The sequence below is a fragment of the Amblyomma maculatum genome, chromosome 4 (assembly GCF_055883805.1).
Source record: "Amblyomma maculatum isolate TAMU_Amacu chromosome 4, ASM5588380v1, whole genome shotgun sequence".
In the NCBI taxonomy this organism is placed as follows: domain Eukaryota; kingdom Metazoa; phylum Arthropoda; class Arachnida; order Ixodida; family Ixodidae; genus Amblyomma; species Amblyomma maculatum.
The window spans coordinates 74,890,423-74,899,790 of NC_139347.1; positions in this window are offsets into that span (position 1 = coordinate 74,890,423).

Consider the following 9,368-nt stretch of genomic DNA (forward strand, 5'->3'; position numbering starts at 1 on the left):
AATCTTGCTAGAACCTGACGGCGCATGCGATGCCGCTGCCTTAGCGGGCGGTGCTGGCAGTCAGGCGCAAAGCGGTGGCACACCCTTGATCCCAGAGGAGCTCTCGCCGCTGATTTCGCCGTTCTACTCCTTTGAAGACACTACGTCCGAGCACTAGACTCTGTCGAACACATTCCATTTAGACTCATCGGAGCGTTTCTCTGTGCTGCACAAACGCAAAGTGGAGCAGTACTACAGGCATGCCAACTAGGCTGAAAGATACAGCCACATATGGAAAACTTCTGGCCTATCCATGCAATTTTATTTCTGGTATTTGGTTTAATAATTTATTGTGATGTGAATAAGTGCTAAGAAAAACGAGTTATAAATGATCGAAAGTACCATAATCAGATCAATTTTACGTGCCGCTTACATTACTGTCACAATTTTTAGCCCTTCAACGTATCTACATAATACTCAGCGCAGTCGCAAATGGTATTAGCAAGACCAGATTATCCAGTATGTCATATAATGTCAACATCTGGTTACCGAAGATCTGCGAACCTATAAACAACTGTTTGCCGCATATTTATTCCTGGATTCAGCGAATTGCGGCAGTCTCCTTCCTGCATAGGGAATGGCTTCAAACCTTCAGGATTTGTTCCCTGCCTCAATGGGAAGCATCGTTGACCAGGCGGAACCATGACCAGCTTCGGCCAAGGTATCGAGCTCGCAGAGCGGTGCAAACTGCTGGAGCCATGAGCAGCGAGCCTACTTAAGAGCACACATTTCTTACAGTGATAACGAGGCCGTGAAAGCGATAAAACCTGGCGCGCTCAACACCGGCCTCATCATCTTGGGAAAAGGTCGACTGCTCGTTGAAAGTACTGATCATTAATAAAATATTTTCAAGATTCGGAACTGTCTCAGCCGTAGCATTCCATGGCACCTGCCGTGTGTATCAACGAACTTTAAAAATTTCGTAAATATCCCAAAACTTCGAGCTCTCAGCTATGGCAAATGTAAAGCCTTCTCTAAATATATAACTAAAACATAAAACTGACTTTCTAGTTAACCCTACATGTACCAGTGGGTAGCTTCAAGGAACTCTCGGGCCGCAGCCATAAGCAGACGGAAGTAAAGCTGACTCGCAAAGTGCTCCCCCGCAAGCGTTAGCTAATAAGCCAAGCGTAGAGTACTACACCATGGCTGGGCAGACCTGGCCAAATCTCATGCGTAATCAGTCCTTCAAAGGCACTATTATATTTAGTTCCGTGCTAATTGAATAAAAACGTAGAAGTTGCACTATCCTTGAACCAAGTTTCACAAGTGTATAGTCATCAACCGCAGTTGCTGCTGCCGCTTCGATCTAGGCTCGATCCCGCTCTAAGATTCTCGACAACGGGCTAGTCTTGCTTCTCGTTGTTTGACAGTCTCGACAGCCCGTCTGGTACGGCTGCAGTCTGTCTTTAGCAAGATCGCGTGCGTGGATGGGCGAAATGCAGCCGTCAATGAATCAGAAGGCGATGAAGATTTGAGTCTTGACTGCCGTCATCTTTCTCCCCTTTCATCAGGCTGGAATCCCTTGGTATTCAGCGGTGTCCAGGGCCAACAGGATGGCTATATTTTAGTCTTCTTTCTGGATAACCATTAAAGCCTGCCAGGACACAATCTCTCTGATCCTATCTGGCTCGTTGTAGCTAGGACATGTCTACACCTAAATGGCGGTGTATATGCTAGCTTGTCTGATCAAATGAAAGGATTCTCTCTTTGCAGCGTAGCTGTTAAGTACCATTTCTTGAACTCTACGTCGCCGTAACTGCAGAATGAGTACTTGGTTACCGCGTTTACCGAAGAGAGAGGGCGTAGGGTGTATATGACCGGAGTGGATCATTGTGGTAGGCTCTATCTGAGGAAGCTGTTAAGAAGCGCGACTCCCGAGGTGAAGCTGTGCAGCGGCAATGCTGCGCTCTTGAGTGTTACAGACAGGAAAATATTGATAGCCTAATAAGGAGCATGAGTGGGAAACGAGAAAATTAGGACATAACTGTCATGTATCAATTACTTTCTTAAATTTATTGTCCTAATATACCGCGAAATCAGACCACCTTCACAGCTGCGCCAAAATTAGCATTGTCCTTATCGAAACCTCAAAGAAGAACATATTTTCTCCTTTTGTAACGGCCAAGCCAAGCCATAACTGTAAACGCCAATTAGAATGACCAGACTCCTTTAATGCTTGAAGGAAGGAAAGAACTTAGGAGAGGCCCTGACGTCATTTTTCTGAAGCCGGCGCGGCCGCGCCGCGACCGGATGCTGCAACGTCTCTCCTCCTCCTTTACCCTCCGCATTTTCTTTCTCCGCGACGCTCGCGTACCTAGGGCCCTTAGCAACGCTGTTGCTAGTGGCCCGAGTTTTCATAGCAACAGCGTCGCCGTTGCTAATGGCCCGACTTGGCTAGCCCTAAATTTTGACGTCACTTCCGCCACACTTTCTCCAATGCACTGGGAATGGCAAGGGCCTCTCCTAAGTTGTTTCCTTCCTCCATTCTTGAAGGACTCTGCCATGACGGAACACAACGCATCAGCACACTCGGCTAAGCGCAGCACGGTACCAGGAGCTGATCGCGTTACCAATGCAAACCTCGGGAACTTCACCAAGAATTATCTTGAAGCTTTAATGAGGAACTGTGGGGGAAGGAACATTAACGAGGAGCTGTGGTGGGAAGGCCCGAGTCTATACTAATGGCGCCACTTGGAAACCAGTCCCTATCTCTAAGCCAGGAAAAAATTCGCCCATCGAGGTCTTGCGGCAAATCTCGTAGTGGGCTATCAGCCCAAGATGCGTTTCTACGCATACCAGAGTAAGTTCTTTTACACATCCCCAAGCGTATCGAACGCTTCCTACTAGCTGTCGACTGGAAAGAAGCATTTTGACAACGTATCACATGACCCGATACTGGAAGAGCCGAACCATCTCAACTGCGCGAAACGTATTTCCGGCTACGTGAAAGGCTTCATGTCAAAGCGCACAGTTACCATTGTTTGGTCGGTTTATAGGGTTTAACTCACCAAAATGACTCAGCCTGTGAGAGGCGCCTTGGTGAAAGACTCCGGAAATTTTTATCACCTGAGGTTCTTTAACGTGCACTGACATCGCACAGCACATGGGCGCCTTGCTTTTCGTCTCCATTAAAAAGCGCCCGCCGAGGATGGGACAGTTGCCATTGACATGGCAGACATGTGTAGCGATACCACACAGACAATGTCGCAGAAGTTAGATACATCATACGTCCTATATACAATGGACATCACAGTATGGGCACCCGAGGGAACTCTATCACAAGGGCGGAAGCCCTACAGCAAGCGGTCGATCGTGCGGCCGGGTTTGGAAGCGCCAAAGAACTGGGTGCTCAATGGAAAAGTCGGCGGCCCTGCAGACCAGAGACAAATATATCTCTTCTAGCAAAGCGGGCCTCTATCTTGAAAGAAAAAAAGAAAATTCCTGAATAGACGAAACAAAAATCTTATGAATGTGAATCGAAGCGAGCAATCCAATGGACCACGCTATAAAAATGAGCCGTGCTATTATTCAGGCCATCACCAAAATGATGGCTAGAGTAACCTGCCATAAGACGGGTGTAAAGAAGTAAAACGTAATTAACTGGTGAACGTGCAAGCTGAGAGTCGCCTCACTTATAGCCTCCTTTATTTTCAGCGCAGCGGTACAAGCATTATAGTTACTGACTCCCAGGCGGCATGTCGATACCTCACACAGGGCCGAGTGCCGCTGAAGGTTAAAGTGCTGCTAAACAATGCTGATCATAAAAAGTTTCACTACAGCATTTTGTCCCAGGTCACGTGGGGATGAAGTAAAATGATGCGGCGAATAATGTGTATGTTAGAATTCAATACAGCTACGTATGCCCCTGGTGCGGTGCCACGCTTTAACCTTCAGCAGTACTCGGCCGTGTGAGAGGTACCGACATGCCGCCTGGGAGTCACTAACTATAATGTCTGTGATGCCTACAGTCTCGCTGTGCCTGATGGCGAGTGCCCCTATCCCTTGCTTTTTCGTGATTTTTTTTTGTTTGTTTGTTTGTTGTTGTTGTTGTTTTGTTTTTGTTTGCTTTTTTTTAGGGGGGGGGGGGGTACAGCTAAGCCATAGAACCTGACTAGACAGTGCCCTCAAACGAGCGCTGGTAAGCGGCTCTATCCAGTGATGCCTTGGACGTCTAGAAGCAGGTCGTTCAGCTGGCCTCGAGACAGAAAGAGTCAGTGGGGCCCTAGAATAAGGGAACCTACTGGACTACATGTGACATACCAATCCTATTTTCTTTTTTTTCTGAATTTTGTGTTTCTGTTATATTGCAATTGTGGTTTCAGTAATCTCATATTTTCAGAGCTAAAGAAAGATTTGAAACTTTATGCTAGGCTAGCAGTGGAGCAGAAGGAGAATAGGCATAATCAGCACACACACTGTGGACCGTCTAAGGCCTATTTTACATGCAAGTGGAAATGCTTTTGATTTCCGCGGGGACGTAAAAACCTGTTTCCGGCTGTCGCTGAGGCTCTAGCGACCAGAGCGACGCCCCCTTCTAAGCACCATAACATGGTTCCAACCCGTCGGAAATTTTTCGCTGCGTCGCTGCCTCTTGTCGCCGAGTTCACTCATTCGCTTGCAAGTGAACCAGCCTTAAGTGTCCGAAGGCGAAGGTTGACTAGCGCGGTCCACACCCGCGACGGCCACTCCTCGCTCTTCCTTCTTTAGCGCGCGCCACAACATGACTGGTGGCCCGATACCCTCTGTACTATTCCTGCTCCTTTGACGGCGCCGTCTCCCATCATCATCTTAATATGAAGGCACTGCTGCTCTAGGTCACGTGATTTGTTCAGATGATTAAGGCACATACAATTGGCGTCAAAGATAAATATTTGCAAGTTGGTCCAATTTCCAGCTCGCATTCCAAACCTTAAAGGAGGAGCTAGAATTGGCAGCTCCTCACATCCTGGCCATAGATATGGTTTCGCAAAGTCGCACTGCCCGCCGAACAATCACTCTCCGGCCATGTCATCAGCCATCAAATTACTGCCAAAATCATACTCGTGATATGTTTCCCACTACGCCGACGACGCCGGATCCTTCTAGAGAATGGGGCCTTCAAGGCTCCGCGTTAAAAAGGCTTTTTTGAGAACAACGTGTCTTTGTTTTCTTGCTGGGAGAACTAATCTAGAACCGTTCTCTTGGCCTGCGGAACGATTGCGGAGAAATGTAAATGCACGCCTCATGTCCGAATATATGGTCAACAGAAGTGAGAGACAGAAGGGTAACAGAAAACTGAATCGCAAACAACGCTTAATGGGTCGACTTTGAATATGCATAGGCAAAAGAAAACGAAGCTTCCGGTGCGGTGAAAGTGTCGGACTGGGAAAAGAGGAAAAACGCTGCGCGCTCCCGTCTGGGCCTCGCGCCGGCGTGCCTTTGCCATGCCCGGCCCTTGGGAAAAAACAGCTCCGTCGGCAGCAGCAGCAGCAGCAGCCATCTCTCGGCTACACTGGTAAGCCCCGGCGCCCGCCTGCTCAACGACGGCGAGGTGGCCTTTGTACCAGAAACAGGCCCGAGATTAGGCTAGGCCCCGGTGCGCAAGGGACAGCGGCGCGCCAGCAGGCCGATTCTCAGAGGGCCGGGTGCCCTAATCTCCCCACGTTCTGTCCCGCTGCAACTATGGAGCGTTCTGGAAACTACGGTTGGCTCCGCTTCTATATAGGTTCCATTCGTGAAGCTGTATGAAGCAGAGGGAAGCTGGCGATTTGTCCACGCTCGAGCTGGCTAGCCGTACAATGGTTGCCATGTGGGTTATTCACAATACGCTTCCTTTGTCAGCACCGCTAGTAGCTTTTCGCTCAACAAGAATATGCATTTTAGCTTCTACGATGGTGCACGGTTTTAGCGAGACAGGGTGTGCACACCAAACCCATTTGGCACTGCGAAACAATCATATCAGGCCTTGTGAGAAAGAACATATCGTCGATTGAAAAACACAGTTCGGTGCATCCGATTGTTCGACGCATCGCCAAGAAAAAAGAGTATCGAGAGTGATTGACGCGTTTATGCTACTGCCCAGTCTCCGAATTCGATCGCTGACAGCTAACTACAAAGGAGCGTTTTGTCAATATGTATACTGCCGCTGTCAAGACCGGTGTGGGTGACAAAGTTTGGGTATATTTCGCTGAAGATCAATGTCAGTGTAATATAATCTCCTTGAAATAAGCGTAACGCGTTGTTTACACCATATCAGTGTTTACTTCGGCAAAACTGTGGCAGTGCTTTCATCCGAACGTAGTCTCAGATGATGAATTGCCTGGGTGTTAAATTGCGTATGTCTTGTAGTCGTTCGCGGGCGACTACTTCCACGGCGAGTAGGTGAGCGTGGCTGTCTTGTCATTCATACAACATAAAACAGATGTCTAACAGTAAGAAAACAAGAAAGACGCCACATTACATATGACGCGACGATAACCTCGTGTTATCCAAGTGCCTGCATGGCGCAAACGCTCCAACGTTAAGCACATATTTGACTAGAATGCCAAGGCAGCACTTGGTTTAGAGTCAGAACAAGAAAACCAACGAAAGGTGGTGCTTTCATGTTAATGTAGTAATTTGTCTCTACACACCCTCTTCAGTAATATGAGCCTGAGGAAGCTGCTACTGTTGCTTCGTTCACTTATTTTCCTGAGTGTTTTGAAGCTCCTTTCTTTCTTGTCTTGGAAAAGCACTCCAAATGTGCATCTGTCCATGAGATGGTCGCAGTTATGCTATGCCCAAAGCATCCTTTCGAACTCTAACGTTTTGCCCTTCGCACTATTGTAGCCGTTTCTTCGTTTGGAAACACATCTAGACTGCTACTTGCTTTCTAAGGTGCTAGTTGAGAACAGCGCTCAAGTCGAGATGTCTTACAGCTCCGCCTCATACCGTCAGCTAGCCATACTGTTTGGCTCCGTACTTGCTGAGTGTGCCATAGCCCCTCAGAATTCTCATGGTTGATGCCCCATGATCATGGAGACTTTTTTTTCTCAAATATACAATTATATACAATTACTCAAATAGCGTTTGATTGTAATCATTATCGCGTAACTCGAAATTTCGACGCCCAGGCACGTTCAGCAGCGGGTAACGTCATTCTCATGTTATATTGCCTTTATTTCCTCTTTCCTTCCATGTCAATACCAGCGCAAGGAGGCGGCATCTCACGAAGCGGACTTTCGTCGCCTGAGCCCACAACAGCCCATCTTCTGGCATCTACCACGAGGACTCTATACTCCAGGCGAGTCCATCGGAACACAACGTCATGTGACCGAGTGCTAGTTGGTGTGCGGGGTGTGTGACATCATAAGATCACTTTGAGATCGCCGAGTCGGCAGGTGCTCTAGCAGAGGGCTCTGCAATGTTTTAACGTCATTCACAACACACACGACATTACAAAGTACGTCGGGAAAAAAAAAAAAAATTTTCGTGGAAAAGGAAGCAGGAGGTCAAACGGAATAGAACCGCGCTGCCCTTTGGTAGTGACCCGGGCGCGCTGCCTATACACCGCAGAGAAGCTTTTGTTTAAGTCATTGTTTAGAGGCTTTATGCAACTGCATCATGCCGTATACGCAGTGATGCATTACATTGTAGCAAAAGAGTTCAAATACAGACCACTAACTCGCACTACTAAGCAGCCCTCCTGAGTAGCACTAAAACGTAGCTCTACTACTTTGCATTACTAAATAGCACTGCGACTTAGCCTACGAGTTACATTACGAATAGGCACTCTTAATGAATACTATTAATCTGAAACTAATTAAGATCATTATTTAGCAACAATGCACAATATCCATACGTAAAATCTATCGCATAAACATGCTCGTCCTTAAGTTTGTTTGTTTTTTTAGTTGATTTCCTTCTACTTCTGCACTAAATAGGCACGCCACAACTCACCCCTGTCTCTAATTTTAATACAACAAAACTCGCAAGCATCGCCGGATAACGCCTTTGTCTCACTGCGTACATACTTGCGAAATGAAGACACGAACGATGCTCAAAATTATTTCCTCTGAGTTCGTCCTTTTTAAATCTAACAGCGTTCCGTTTTTCTGTGACGGCTTAAACAGCGAATTCCAAGCGTAACCATGCCTTGCTGCCTGTTTTCATGCGCATTATACTTCTGTTTACGTCCTATTTCGGCATATTAATATGAAATCATTGCTGCAGTCAGACAAGCAATGTTTGTTAGGCCTCATACACCCTACATTGTAACGTGTCGCCAACATCATTTTATAATTTATTTCTTTTTGCGATAACTTCTTACGCTTCATCTGCATCGGGCAGGTAGGGGCGATTCACGGGACTAAAAATTTTGTTTGCTAAAACTGAATTGGCAATCAGTCTCTTTTTCTCGTTTGCTTACAAAGGAGGCTCAAGAAAGGCAATGTACAAATGCGACCTCAAGCGGTACAATCCCCTACCTTCTCTAACCATTCTCCATAAATTACTGCCTGCAGGGCAACCCACGTGCTCCAATATCCTGAGGCCATCGTTCCCTCTTTGAACCCTCCCTACAGCTTGATTTTGGTAGTTGATGGTAACTGTGACTACATGATGCATACCAGGTAACAAAGCCGTGAGTTCAGATGCGCATGGTCTTTGGCATTCTGGAAATTCAAGCACAACAAGCTATTCGCGCTGTCTGGCATGAATGTATATCCATATCCGAAAGAACACAGGCGATTACGTCCTTTCATCAAAAGCACATTTGTCGATGCAGCGCAGCGTCTGTTATTTACAGAGCTGCTAAACGTGTATCGCTCGCGAAATCGGCCTCCATTAACCATGCGAAGAAAAAAGAAAAAATAAATCTCATTATGCATCTCAGAATACGGAAAGCCGGCTATTACGACACGAGACGACGACGAAATGATACTGTCGGCAGCAAAATAAACAACAGCCGGTGACTAGGGGGAAATGTCTGGTACCGTAAAAACCCGTCCTTTACGCCGCATTTTTAGGGTAGTGCCGAGATTCGAAAGCAGCGGAAAGCATTATCTGCAGCTGTCAATGGAAACTATAGCGCGCGGGTTTGTTCAGAGTGGACGAGAGATCTCACAGACTCGCCCTGTCCCCTGCACTGCCGTTTTCTTCTGTTACATCAGCATCTAGGAAGGACGCAGAGATTTTCTGCGTAGTCCAATTACGACGCTCAGATGGTTGGTGTAAACAAAAATCATTCCTTTGAGACGAAATCTACTCCATGCAGAGAACGTCTGATCGTCCTTGGAGGCGCCCGAGGTGGTATATCCACTAGACTGGAGAGCGCAGCTGCTGAGCACGAAAGTCATGGTATATTGAAC